Genomic DNA, 12,968 nt, shown 5'->3' with positions numbered 1-12,968 from the left:
CATCTCATCAGCATGATCAAATCAGGGTTATCACCCAGAAAAGAGCTCATTCCAGCCCAGAGCACCGACATGTGACTCAGGCGTTTCTATGACAGCAGCTGAAAATAGGGTGAGGACCCTCCAGATAAAATGACCTTCACTCCCACTGATCCCGAGACGCACAGACCTCTGTAATAGCTAAGCCAGAGAGCGGGTTAATGCCCTCGCCGTATAAAAAAGAGTCTGATCATTCAGTAAGAATCCCAAGCAAATCACCGACAACAGCAAATGGCTGAATCCAGTAAGAAATTTCTCGTTAGGATTTACAAAGTATCAAAAGGGGATGACGCCATTTTCGTCTTTCCAACCAGCACATTTGGGGTTTGGCTGCGGGGAGGGCGGAGGCGGGGTGGGAAGCCACCCAGGGAGGGTGAGTAGAGAGCCAGCCCATCCCCAGCTTTCAGAAAGCAAATCAGCAGAACCCTTCAAGGCCTGGAAAAGGCATGCAGACCCACTTTGGGGGTCCCTCCCAAGGAAATCACCAGATGTACCTCCTAGGATGCTCACTTTGGTCAGACTGAGCCAGAGATTCAATGCGATCCCAATCCGAATCCTGGCAGCTGTGTGTGCGTGTTCAGTCTCTAAATGTTACCCCCAAACAGGAAGCAGACTCCCGAGGAGGTATCTGCACACCCGTATTCACAGTGGCATCATTTGCAATTATTCCCCCCAGCCGAAGGTAGGAGCCCAGAACTCGGTCCGTCCATAAAATGGAACATGATTCAGCCTTAAAAGGAAAGGAGGGGCCCCTGGGTGGTGGCTCAGCCAGTTAAGCGTCCGACTCTTGGATTTCGGCTCGGGGCACGATCTCACGGTTCATGAGTTCAAGCCCGGCATCGGGCTCTGTGTTGGCCCCCTGCTCGTGTTCTCTCTCTCTCTCTCTCTCTCTCTCTCTCAAAATAAACAAACAAATAAATAGTTTATTTAAAAAAAAAAAAAAAAAAGGAAACTCTGACATGTGCTCCAACATGGATGAATCTTGAGGACATTATGTTCAGGGAGATCAGCCCAGACACAGAAAGACAAATGCAGAGATCAAAGTAGGATCCCTCTTTTAGGAAGGTCCCTGGAGGAGCCAAGTTCATAGAGACAGAAAGTGGAAGGGTGGGTGGCAGGGGCTACGGGGGGAGGGGCAGGGAACAGGGAATTGTTGTTTAATGGGGACAAGGTTCCGATTTGGGATGGTGGAAATGTTCTGGGGACGGAGGGCGGCGATGGCTACAGAGCGGTGTGAATGTCACAGAACCGGACTCCTAAAAGCAGTTAAAACGGTAAATTTGCATGCACTTCACCAGATTATAAAGAAAAAACAGTTACACCGAAACACAAAGGGTCGAGAACGCGCCAAGGCACCCGTGAAGACGAAGAACGACGCGGGAGCTCTTTGCTAGCAAATCCCCAAGCGCGTGTGCCCACGGTGCCGAAGCTGGGACAGCACCGGCACGTGGGCACAGGCACGGACCTGGGACAGGTCAGTCCTCAGACGGCCCCGCACACGCAGCAGAGAAAAGATCTCAGGAAACACTGCCCATCAGCTTTGGAGAGCCACGCGGGAAAAGCCCGGAGTCTTGACCCCCTGGGTCCACACTGCACATAAAAATCAATTCCAGCTGGACTGTGGATCTACACGTGAAAGGCAAAACAGGAAAGCTTCTAGAAGAACATGCCGAAAAAATACCTTCACAGCCCGAGGGCAAACAAAGGTTTCTCAAAGCCCATTTTATAAACGGCACGAACCAAAGAGATAAGAATGATGTACTGGAGATTACGTTCCAATGAGAAATGTCCATTCATCCCAGGACACCATTAGGAGGGAGAAAAGGGAAGCTACCGCATGGAAAAAGTTCTGTGCCCTACGTCACCAGGGAAGGGTCTGTATCCGGAATATATAAAGAACTCCTGCAATTCAATGAGAGAAAGTCAGACAAGAGAAGGTAGAAATGGGCACCCGGGAGGGTCACAGATAAGATATCCAAATGGCCAGTAAACTGATTAACAAGGCACTCATTCTCTTTTCTTTTTTTTTAAGCTTTTTTTTTTTTTTAAAGTATTCTCTACACCCAACGTGGGGCTCGAACTCACAACCCTGAGATGAAGAGTTGCACACTCCTCCGTCTGAGCCAGCCAGGCGCCCCGGTACTCAGCCTCTAAAACCAGGGAGGGAAGGTGAATTTAAACCACCACATGCGGGCCCACCAGAGGGGCTGATGTCACCACAAGGACAGATGGACAGGATTAAATATTAATACGCGGCTGGAAGCGTAAATTGGTACAAGCACTCTCGAGACCGGTTGGGCACAGTCTGCCAACCTTTGTGACCCAGCCGTGCCCTCGCAGGTATACATCCGAGGGCAAGGTGCGGAAACGCGCACAGCAAGTCGGCATTTCTCTGCCTTCCGCGCGCAGAGTCTAACCACGATAGTAGTCAAAATCGGAAAACGACCCAAATGTACATCAACAGCCGGATAAACAAATCGTGACGTGGCCGCACCACGAACATCTCCAGCGAGGAGAAACTACCACCACCCAGCCCGGGGCCGTGGTGAATCTCACCACCTCACCCAAAAGGCTTCCTTGTACTACCTGCGCGGACAGGCGACTCAAGCGACTCCAATCTCGGGCGGTTTGAGAAGGTCACCTCTTGGGAGGGGGAAGAGAGCAGGGGGACCGTTACGCAGTGGGTTCAGTTTGTGAAAAAAAGAATACAACTGTACGTCTATGATCTATGCCAATTTCTCCGTGCATCTTAAACCCCAATAAAAAATATCCATATGGGGCACGTGGGTGGCTCAGTGGGTGAAGTGTCCAACTCTTGATTTCGGCTCAGGTCATGTTCTCATAGTTGTGGGATCAAGGCCCGTATCAGGCTCTGTGCTGAGTGTGGAGCCTGCTTGGGATTCTCTCTCTGCTCTTCCTCTGCCCTTCTCCTGCTTGTGTGTGTGTGTACGTGTGTGTGTGTGTGAGTGTGTGTTCGCTTCTCTCTCTCTCTCAAAAAAAAAAAAAATCTCTAGGAAAAGTAAGGTCAGTGGGGCGGAGAGAGGCCAATCTGAACACTAACATGATAAGTATTACATTTTAAGTAATCTTTATGAGTAATTTTTACAAACTCTCACCTTGACAGAGTTTGCAAAAACTGAAGCAAGTGAATAAATTAAAATGAGCCAAGAGAGGAAAAAAGGAAAGAGAAGGAGAAATTCCTACCAATGACCAAGCTCTCCCCAGCCCCTGGCTTTCTGGCAGGTAGCTCAGGCCTTGCTTCTAGAGGCCCTCACTTCCCAGCTGTGTGGCCTTGGGGAGGTAACACCACCTCTCTGGGCCTTACTTTCCTCTAAAGTAAAGTGAAGGCAGCAGGAAAGGAACGAAGCCGTGACCACAGCACTCCCCTATGCTAGAGGCAAGTCCCACACGACAGATAAGCAAGGCTGAGGGACAGAGCTCCAAGCTGGGTTGGGGGGCGGGGGGGCATTCTTGGTGCTTTGCACATTCTTGGTGCTCTGGCTGGGCCACGCGACCTGTGGCCACTGCCACTGTCCCCAAGCTCCCATCAGTGCGGCAGAGACAGCGGTGAGTCTTGAGCTGCAGGGGTTCCTCCAAGGCAGGCAGAGAGGAGCCACCAGGCCAGATCGACCAGCTGCTGCCCTGCCCTGCCCGGCCCTGCCCTGCCAGGAGGGAAGGAGACCCGCTGGGCGGCCCCAGCCCCCCCTCCCCATCCCGCCTCTCCAGCTACGGCCGATGGGTTTGTTCCTCCAGCTCCGTCACTCAGCCTAGTGCTTGCTACCAGGCCTCTCCCCTCCCGCTGGGAGGCAACCCTGGCTCCCCCCAGGGGGTCAGATCCCAAAGCACATCTTTTAGCTAACCCCACCCCCACCACAGAAGGACAATGGGGCTTTAACCCCCGTCCTACTCCCAGCCCTGAATATGGGACCCCTGTGGGCTGGGACTTTGCCTGGCCCCAACCAGGTGCCCAGCCCACAAAGTAGGTGCTCAAGTCCAAATAAAGGGAATCCCGCAGCAGCCCGGAGGGTCAAGGCCTCAACCCTGCCAAAGACATGCAAATCCATCCACTCCAGCCTTGCCCCAGGGCTCCAGACGTTCTCAATTCTAAAGCAATTAGAGGACTTGCCCGTGGATTTTCTTTCCTCCCTAACCTAGGTCTAGGTCTAGAGGAGGAAGTAGAGAGGGAGGGAGGAGGGCCTTCTAGAACCCCTGGGCCGAAAGCTAGAAAGCCCGTGAGTGGGACAGGCAGGGACCCAGGAACCAGGCCTCCCCTCCCAGGCACAGGGGCCAGGGGAAGGAGAGTGGGCTGGATCCCAGGAGTGGTGCATAGAATCTGTCCTGCCAAATCCTTTCCCAAACGCCAGAACCCCACGACGACAACAGCAATGCAGCTTAACAGGGAGAGAAACAACAAAATACAGGAATGGAAAGGAAACAACACTCACAACATTCTGGAAGCAGGAAGCAGGGACCAAAGAGGCAGGGTGGGGAGCTGGGAGAATTGCAACCGAACCTCGGAGGTTACCGAGAAACAAGCAATTCCCGAGAGGTGCAGAACTTGGACCCAGTACCTGCAAAGGCCACGGTGCAGAGAGGCGCAGAGAAAGAATGGAGAGCCCCCCACAAGCCCTCTGTTTACTTACTAGGGGGCCGATGGAGCCACTGAGGGTCTTTGGCTACGTCCTCAGGGCTGGGGTGGGGACCGAACTGAAAAATGGATCTCAGTAGAAACCTTCTTCCACTGTTGCAGCTGTTGGAAGGGGAACAGCCAGGCTTTAGCTCCCCTGTGGGCAGGAGACTGGAACTCCTGCCTGGGAGTCTGGCAAACTCAAAAGGGAAAGGTCTATAGAGACATTCGGGGGAGTTCCACAAGGGTCAACGGGTCCCCCTAGCTTTGTTGTGCCTCCCATCTTAAATATGAAGAGACACCAGAGAATCAACCAGCAGACACCCATGGAAGTCTCCAATGTGAAAGACAAGTGAGAAAAAAAAACAACACACACACATATATATATATATATATATATATATATACACATATATACACACACACACACACACACACACACACACATACACACACACACATTCTCCAAGTGATGAGAATTAATGTATCCGTGAAACAAGAACAGGGTGGCTCAGTCACTTACGTGTCCGACTCTTTGATTTTGGTCATGATATCACGGGTTTGTGAGTTTGAGCTCCCCATCAGGCTCTGTGCAGACAGCACAGAGCCTGCTTGGGATTCTCTTCTCTCCCTCTCTGCCCCTCCCCTGCTCATGCACGCACACATGCTCACTCTCTCTCTCTCTCTCAAAATAAGTAAATAAACCTAAAAATAAAAAAAAAGGAAGAATATCCAATTATAAGAGCTCCTAGAAATTAAAAACATTACATTGAAAGGTTAGAAGACAGTTAAGAACATGTCCTAGAAAGCTGAATAAAGAGAGATGGAAAACAAAAAATAAAGTATAAAAAAAAGTAGATGATCAGTCTAGGAGATCCAATATCTAATGAATAGGCGTACTAGAGGGAAGGGGATTACGAAATACTAATAAAATTAATATTAATTCAAAAAAATAATAATAATTCAGCCTGAAGGACCTCAGTTTCCAGATTACTATGGCCTATGGAGCACCCAACACAGGAAATGCAAAAGAATCCACAGGAAGACACATCGATATGAAATTTCAGACCACAAGTGATGAAAAGAATAGTAACAGTATTAATATCCATGAGGCTTACTTTGTGCCAAACAATGTCCTGGGCATTTATGTACATAAGCTCATTTAGTCTTCATAGAAATGGTAAAAGGTAGGCACTATTACTCAATTCACAAAAAAGAAAACTGAAGCATGTCCAAGACCACATGGCTAGAGAGTGGTGAAGCACGTTTGTGCATGAATTTTAGAGCCAATGCTCTTGAGGTAGTTCTAAAAAATGTTAAGCATTTGGAAAAGGATAAAAGAAAAAAAAAAGGTTCACACATGAAGATCAAGCAAAGGAGCATCACACTACTCAAAAGTAACACTGGAATTTGGAAGGTGATGTTACAATTCCTTCAAACACCAGGGGTAAATTATTTCCAAAATGCCTGTCAAGTATGACAGTAGAACAGAGGCATTTTCAGGCACACTAGGCCTCAAAAAAACTTGCCTTCCACGGACTCTTTCACAGAAAACTGCAGCAGGATGTGCTCTACCAAAACAAGGAAGTAAAGCACAAAAAAAAAGGAAAGCAAGGGAGTGAGGAAACAGGAAATCCAACACAGCAGAGAGATAAAGGGAGTTTGAAGGATTATGGCTCTAAAACAGGGCCAAGCACCAGGCAAACCAGACTAGACCGGAAAGATGGAAAACTCTAGGAAAGAAATATGCAAGAAAAGAGGCAGCTAATCCAGTAGATATGACCAAATAAACAGTATTCCAAGAGACTGGAAGACAAGAGATTGTAAGAAATCCCAGCAAATTAAAGGGGGGAAAAAAAGGCAATGAATAACTCCAGGAAATAAAGAAGTGAATTTTATTATACTGCTTGGCTCAAATGTAGGCAATATTTACAAAGCCAAACACAAAATAATAAACCTGGTTTAAACAAGACTTTATTTCACATATATGGGGAGGATAGAGGAAAGAAACATGATGGGGCGTGATATAACAACAATAATAAATACTACTAGAGCTTATTATATTCCAGATACTGTCCTAAGTGTTTTACATGTATTAACTATTTAATCCTCACAATAATCTCATGAAGCAGTCGCTATTATTTTCCCCTGTTTCACAGATGACAAACATTTTCAAGGCACAGAGAAAAGTAGAGAAACTTGCCCATGGTCTCACACTAAGAAGTAGCCGAGTCATGATTCAGACTCAGTCCACACAAAATGCTCATCTTCCACACAAGTCAACAGAGAATCGCAAAGACTGAAAAATGACTAGCAGGAGAAGCAGGTTATTACATAGAAATATGGATGAAAAGGCCTCAAGAAATAGCCAAAAGAGTTAACTAAAGGAATCAAGACTAGGGAGACAGGAAGCAGGGGATGGCTGGTTTTCTTCATAATTCTTCTTCTAACACTAACTGACTTTTAAAATGATGTGTAACTTTTACTCTAATGTTCATATTTAGCGTGAAGCAGAACCGCACACTCTTAAAGGCTGAACTTCACCGTGGGCAGAGTATTCCTCAATAAAACTTTAAAAAAATAATAAGTGAGGGAAAGGATTTTAAGATGCGCACACAATTAGATACCAACGCACACTCACCTGCATGAGGAGAATTTAAGGAAACTGACAATATTCGTATGAATGGTGAAAACGCAGAAGAGGTGGATGATATTGCCAGGAGGGTACAACGGAACATCCACTGGAGAACTCCCAACTGTTAGAGCTTGAACCTCCATATACCCTGTGAGCAAACAATCTGCTCCTAGGTACTATATCCAAACAACTGTGTACGTACGTATACCAAAAGCCATGTTCCTAACACCGCTATCCACAGCAAACCCTCAGTGTCCATCGACAGGAGGGGATACAATAGTACTATTTTTCTGTATAATACTACACAGCACCAAGAAATAAATCGCCGCCTCACACCGCAATACGGATAAATCTCACGCACATACGGCGGAGTGGAAGCAAGCAGAAAGAAAAGAGGGCACGCCGTATGATTCCACTTATATATAGAAAGTTCAAAAATAGGCACAACGATTCTAAGGTACCAGAAATAAGAAATGATGTTGGAGGTGGGGTAGAGGGTGGCTGGGAGAGAACAAAATGGCACCCTCTGGACGCTGGCAATGCCCTGATCTCGAGCTGCTTGGTAGTTAGACGGGCGTGTTCGTGTTGTAAATATGCCATGTTCTAAACACTCACGATTGGAGCATTTTACGGCATATCTGTTACACCAAATTAATTTTAAAAAAATTAAATTTTTTTTTAAATTTCTTTTTCAAATTTTTTTAAATTAAAAAAAAAAAGAGAGAGAGAGATTCAATTGACGGGTTCAGGGTGGGACCCTGGAGTCCCAGAAGCCCACGGGCCATTCAGAGGGGCCTAATACACAATTCCATAGGTCCCCTGGAGAGGACGGGACTAGAACAAGAGATTAGCTTGTTAACTTGATGACCTGTTGAGTCATCGGTTAACGATGACTATAATTCCAGCAATCACTTTTACTCTAACTTTTGCGAGGGCCATCCCTCTGCTAGGCATCTGGCTGGCACTGGCTCATTCGAACTTCACAACAGCCGGATGAATTCAGTATCACTAATGGACTCATTTCATAGATGAGAAAATCAAGGCTTAGAGAAACATCCCACACCCGGTAAGTGGAGGAACAAGATCCAAAACTCCAGCAGTCTAACCTCAGCTCCGAGGCCAACCTGCCTCCAGATAAAGCAGTTCTTTATGCGGAGATCAAAGGGTAGAATCTTCAGCTGGCTCGTGAAGGCCCAGAACGTGCAAGATTGGGACAGCGCATGAAGAGGGGTTTTTTTTGTTCGCTTTCATTAGCTCACGAAGGAAACTCGGATGCAGGTGAAGGCTGCATCTGTGGGCCTGCAAAGGTGGCACAGAGCTTTGGTGTTTGTTTCCCACCTAATAGCCTGACCTCCTCTGGAGTCAGATGCCAGGCCTCTGTGGGCAGCTAGTGTGGTAAGGACCCTGACCTTGGGGGCCAAGACTGACTGCTGGCCAGGGCTCCCAGGAGCCCCTGGGGAGCCCCAAGACCTATCCGGACACCAGCTCCCATGGGTCCCCTCAAAAGCTGGGCTGGGACGTAAAGGAGGACACAGGGTGGTCATAGTGATGGGGCTGGAGTCTGGGTGGAGGCCAGGGCTAACGATGACCAGGAGGGAGGTAAGTCAGCTCAGACCATACCGGTCCACGCTGGAACAAAAGCACCCCAAGGTGCTCCCTCCAAATCAAGAATACCCAATCACCGTACTCTCCCCAATCTGTTCCTCCCCATTCCTCCACAAGCAGCACCTCCCCAAAATCCAGCCAGCTTCCGTCCTCCTTCTCTTCCCCGCCATGCGTCTTCGTTGTAGCCTGACCTCCACCAAAGCCCCAAACCCTGGCCGCCTCCAGCCTCCCTCCCTGGTCACTATCACCTCCCTAACAGCCTCCTTGCCACGGACTACCCACCACACAGTCTCCAGCTGGCAGCCCAGACCGGTTTTGCTAAATGCTTATTTTGAAATAATTTCAAACGCGGGGAAAAGTTTGAAATAGTACAATGACCTGCCATATGACCTTCCCCGGGTCCAGCCATTGTGAACTTTCTCACCCTGTGTGTAACTCGGGCTCAGCGATTTATGGGTGTCTCCCATACATCTATAAATTTGTCTCTTCCTGAGCCATTCCTGAGAGTAAGTTGTGGCCATCATGTCCCCTGTCCCCAGACCTTTCAGTGTTCTTACTTCCAAAGCACAAGGGCATTCTCTTACATAACCACGGTCCAGTTATCAGCTTCATGAAACCTAATATTGATTGGACACTATCAGCTAATCTACAGCCCATATTCCAATTTCATCAATTGCACCCATGATGTACTTTAGAGCAATTTCTTCCCCCATCCAAGATCCAATCGCGGGCCATACGTCGCCTTCTGCGGTCACATTTTTTTAGTCTTTTAATCAGGAACTGTTCTCGGCCTTCCTCTGTCTTGGCACGCCATTGACATTTTTTAAGAGTCCACACCAGTTCCGGGACACCTGGGTGGCTCAGTCCTTTAAGCCTCTGACTTGGGCTCAGGTCATGATCCCGAAGCTCAAGCTCATGAGTTCGAGCCCTGCATGGAGCTCAGACCCTGGGGACTGCTTCAGATTCTGTGTCTCCCTCTGTCTCTGCACCCCCCCCCCCAAACTCGTTCTCATTTTCTGTGTCTGTCTCTCTCTCAAAAACAAATAAAAACATTTAAAAGAAGAAAGAAAGAAAAAGAGAGTCCAGACCAGTTCTGTAAAACGTCCCTCACTTTGAATCACCCTCTCCGTTTAAAACCTTCCACTGCCTTCTCATTCCTCAGTGTGAAATTCCAAGACCTCATTACTGGCCTTCAGGGACCTGCAGGGTCCCCCTCTCCCCTCCCCGCAGCTGCAGTCACTCTCCCCTCTCCTAGTCCCTCACTCCTGGGAGCCCCTCACTCCAGTCCAAACAGACCCTGGGCATTCTCTTTCCTTCGCAGCCTGTATCTCTATTTAAAACGATTTCCTTCGACGATCTGTGTGTGTGCGCGACTACTGCCTGGCCCCCACACTACAATGGGACTCCGATGAGGGCAAAGATTTGCGTCTGGCCATTGCTGGATTCCCAGAGCCAGAGCAGTGCCTGGCGCGCAAGAGACGCTTGGAAATGGCTTGCCGAGTAAATGAACGAGTGAAGAAAGGGAGTGTTTGGGTTGACAGCTAAGGAACCAGTAGGCTCGGAGAGTCAGGGAGCCCAGGAGCCCCCTGCCGCCCCCCATCCAGAGTCCAGAACCTGCCCCACGCTTCAGAGAGGAGGAAGCACCCAGCAAATCTCCTTTATCTTTGGATCGTATCACTCCACCGGCCAGTCCCACTGATTAATCTCTTTAAATCAATCCCAGTAGGCCGACGGGCTGGATTCCAGAGATAGAGCTGATGGAGCCTGGAGAAGGCCCGTGGCCCCCTATTGTCCACTGGCCAGTCCAAAGTGCATGGCCTCCTGGTCCTGATCCTTGGGTTCCACCCCCCATTCATGTATCCTGCGGGGCCCAGCCAGCCCAGGGAGTGGGGGCAGGGAGAATAAACATCCAAGTACAAAATCCTGCTAATAGGTCTTTAATTGCAGCCGAGGAGGGCTGGGTCCAGGGCTCCCAGCCCCAGAACTGAAGAGGGGAGCCTACCAGGTGCTTGTCACTTACTTGTCCATTTCACCGACTGCTGAGAACATTTAAGAGCTCACTCTGTATAACAATACTCAAGGTTACCCGCAAGGTAATGGCCAACCAAACCCCATTTATTCTTTATTTGCCTCTTTTTCTGCACAGGAAAGAGCCAAACCCCTCAGCGTAGACCGAGGATGCAAAAAGGCATTCCCCCCCCCACCCCCACCCCGGGGATCCTCACTCACCACAGTGCCCTGTCAACACCTGCCTGGATGGGGTGGCCACAGCCCAGCCCTAGCCAGGGTCCCCCTCCGGCCAGGAGTTCTCCCAGAGTCTCCCAGAGAAGCAGCTCGGGTAGATTCACAGGCTCCCCTACCCACTCTGGAGAGCAGACTAGGAAGGGGTCGGAGGTAATCCGGTCTCACACTGCCTCGCTGTGTGACCCAGGGCAAATGGCTCAGCCTCTCCTGGCTTCCCAGAACAAAAACAAACAAATAAAGATAGGGCTGATAACGCTGGCCAGACCTAAGAAGCTGACAGCCAAGTAGGAGAAGCGCCTGAAAGAGAAAACTTAGCACCTGCACCCAGCAAAGAAAGAGGGGGAGGGGGGCTGGGTTGAGGAATCTGTAATCCACCCCACCCGAGAGCAGTGAATGGGAAACAGCTCTCTACCTCCTGGCTAATAGGATTAGCACTGGGTTGGGCTCTGGGCGTTGGCCTAGGGTCCAGGGTCTCCCTGAGGCCACTCAAGGTGGAGGCAGCGAGGGACAGCGCCAGCTTGCCCCCCACCCCAACCCTTCCTTCCCAGGTGAGCATGGCCACAGCAGCACTTTCCAAGCCTGCTTGCTATTTCCTCCATGACCTCAGCTGCCAAGCATGCAGGAGGCAGACGGCTTCTGAAGCAGGAGGCTCAGAAGACAGGCCTCTGCGGCCACCTCCAGCTGGACTTCCTTGTCCTGCCTGCCGCTGTGAAGGTTCTTCACCTATCCAGCCTCAGCCTCCCCATCTAGCTAATGGGCGTTAGTCTGCCCGCTGGGCCCTGGCACACTGCAGGCTGCCAGAGGCACCCCCTTGAGTAGTAGCTGTTTTCACTGCTTCTCATTAGGGCACATGGCTCTGTCAGGCAGGAACCAGGCTGGAGATGGGACGCCTTCTCCCTGGCTGGGGGGGGGGGGGGGGGGGGGAGGGGACACAGAGACCAGGGAAGGCACCCCCCAGCCAGCAAGACCCAGGGTCTGACTCCCAGGCCGAGGGATGCCGCCACGACCCTGGGGCAAACTAAGTGAAGGGATGAACTCAAAAGAGAGGCAAACACAAAAATTACCCTGGCCTCAGGGCGGGCAAAAGGGGATGGCCACGCTGCCCTTTGTACGGCGGGCAGCCCCTAACCCCTCCCTGGGATCCTGGCACCACGGTAGAGAAAACCATAGCCCTGGTCACGGCCCCCTAGGCAAAATGCGGCCTCAGCTCCAGGGGGGACACGGGCACGAGCCCCCAAGCCAAGACCCAGTCCTCGCACCCCGGCGGGCAGGGATGCCCGGCCTCGCGGCCCCCGCGTGTGCCCCTCCCCTGCCCGGCGCCTCACAAAGGCCCTTTGTCCCTCTGAGCCCCGGGACTCCGGTTCCTGAAAAGTTCCGTAAAAAAAATCAAAGACACAGGCAAAACCGGCCAGCGCGGCCTCGGTCGAGCGGGCAGGGTCGGTGGGACAGGGCCAAGGCGGCCACTGCGGCCGGAGGAGTCCCTTCCAAGGCCGAGGGGAGAGTCGGCGGCTCCCCGAGAAATCGCAAGAGTCCCAGACTACACTCTGGAGTGGAAGAGGTGGCTTTTTTTCAAGTGAAGCGTAGGACGCCAAGCAAAGCAGCTGGAGGCAGCCGGGGAGGAGGGAGCGGGTGTCCTTCGGCGGCCGGCGGCAGGTCCGGAGGTGCCCCTCGCCTCCCTTCCCACCCGGCTGGACTGCAGCGGCCGCGGCCCGCCCAGGACGAGCTTCTCCCGCCCGGGGGCCGTCCCCACCGAGCCTCAGCGGCCCCTCTCGGGAAACGGCAGAGGCCTCCGGGGCCCTCTCGGCCACCTTCTCCCGAGGT

At 50.8% G+C, this 12,968-nt stretch overlaps 1 protein-coding gene across 1 annotated transcript in view; it reads right to left on the bottom strand.

Annotated features, from left to right (window-relative positions):
- The window catches only part of TNRC18 (trinucleotide repeat containing 18), an 84,840-nt gene that overhangs the window by 70,773 nt on the left and 1,099 nt on the right, over positions 1-12,968 (bottom strand).

The sequence above is a fragment of the Panthera pardus genome, unplaced genomic scaffold (assembly GCF_024362965.1).
Source record: "Panthera pardus isolate Hobbes unplaced genomic scaffold, ASM2436296v1 HiC_scaffold_4, whole genome shotgun sequence".
Classification (NCBI taxonomy): domain Eukaryota; kingdom Metazoa; phylum Chordata; class Mammalia; order Carnivora; family Felidae; genus Panthera; species Panthera pardus.
This window is presented reverse-complemented; position numbering and strand designations above follow the sequence as displayed.